A 1,922-nucleotide genomic window follows, 5' to 3' on the forward strand; every position below is an offset into this window, starting at 1 on the left:
ACTCACCTATCATGTCATTTGTTTTCACCCTCCAAACACAGCGCCCTGACAGCAGGCCTCATCTACAACTATATTTAGAAAATGGCGAGAACGTCAAATATTTATTCCTTTAAAAAATGTATTAGGTTCTCCTGGGCCCTGATTACAGAATATTTTAATGCTTACAAACTTCTTCAGTGTCACAGTACTAGTTTGTTTCCTAGGAAACAAATGCACTTATACTGCCCTGCACACATCCTTCATCACCAAATTCCATATTCTCTTTGTAAATGGGTGACATAAAAAATGTTATAGGAGTTACCACTGGCACTATCACTACAGGTAAATTTCTGCATATATTAACAGTGAAGATTATTTTACCTTAACACAATATTCAGAGCAAGAGCTTATAAAGTATTCTTAATCCAGATAAAAATAAATATAATCTTATGGCTGAGTTACATACATAACTATGATGTGGATTTGAGAAATGCACCTTTTCCAGTGTTCTTGTCCTCAATCTTATTCTCTTTTCTATAGAAAGCAAAACTTATTTTATGTCCACTCTAGAAAGTGGTTTCCAATGTCTACTTTTGTTAAGCAAATTTTAACTGAAGACTATTCAGTGTCCACAAAAAGAACAATGTCTTTTTAAGGTGACATGTTAGCATGCTAGCAATTGATATTCTTCAGTGTGAATATAATTCTTATCTAAATGATTTGAGAGGAAAATAGATTCATTTGACTACAGTGCTTCTAAGAACAGTGGGAAGCTCATCATATTAATATTGATTCTGTAAATCCTTTCCACTAAGGATGATTAATAGTTGTCAAGTGTTTATTTTACTTTAAGAAAATATGTAATTTCCTGGCATCTCACAGACAGATTTCAGTGTATTTCTCCCTGCCTACATCACATTCATGCCACGAGTTAGCTTACATGATCTAGCTTACCTCTATTAGACTTCTATTGAATGGTAAGATGATAGCCTATCAAGTTTTATACTTTAATGAACATACATCAGTCTGTTCTATGAGTCATTTAATACTTGATTAAAAAATATCATCCACAGTTCTAATAAGAAGCAATAGCAGTGAATTACTTCCAGGTGGCACTTTGCTACGCTATACGTGTGGTCTGAGGGACCCGCGGGACAAACAGTTCTATTAGTGGTGATGGGAGTATTAAATTATGTTTTATATTCAAAATCATGGTGAACTCTCCGCAGAATGACTCTTGCATTAGGCCTATGAAAAATAAATACCTGAGAAGGAATATTTACATATTCAATTCTGACTTTATATCCCCACATGAACCAGAAAACAAAAGTTGAATTCATTGTATACAGGATCATAAACATGGAAGGTGTGAGTTAAATGGCTTCCTTGGATCATCTGGTAATTTATAAAGCTATAATCAGGTGCAGTTAAATAAAAAAAAGTTATCACAACTTTTCTATTCTTCTGAGGAACAATAACAAAATTAGCCTCATATTTTCCTTTTAAAATTTTCCTTTAAAAATATATATGTGATCACTGTTCTGAGCCCTGACGTAACCATTTATATATCACTTTAGTAAGTTTTCTTCACAAAACTTGGATTAAGTGAGTTCAAACTAATTATAATTATCAGACAATATAGTTTGAGAAAATCTTTAAAAGTATGACTATGGGAGGAAGGATCCAGCACTCCGAAAATAAATTAATAGCAGATAAAAAAATGTTGTTTATCATGTTGCTTTGAGAGTATATCCTAGAATATAGATCTTGGCAGTGCCCTGCATTATGCAGTGGGCTTCTATCAACAAGAACAGTAGTTGGAAAGCCCGGCTGCTCCAGTGGAGGAAGATAAGGCCTTCTACTTCCTTAATGATCTCACTTCGAAACCCATAGGCCTTTCTACTTTGTCTTATAGGAGCAGCATAATTCAGAATCAACTCAAT

Source organism: Tenrec ecaudatus, chromosome 13, assembly GCF_050624435.1.
Source record: "Tenrec ecaudatus isolate mTenEca1 chromosome 13, mTenEca1.hap1, whole genome shotgun sequence".
NCBI classification, from domain to species: Eukaryota; Metazoa; Chordata; class Mammalia; order Afrosoricida; family Tenrecidae; genus Tenrec; species Tenrec ecaudatus.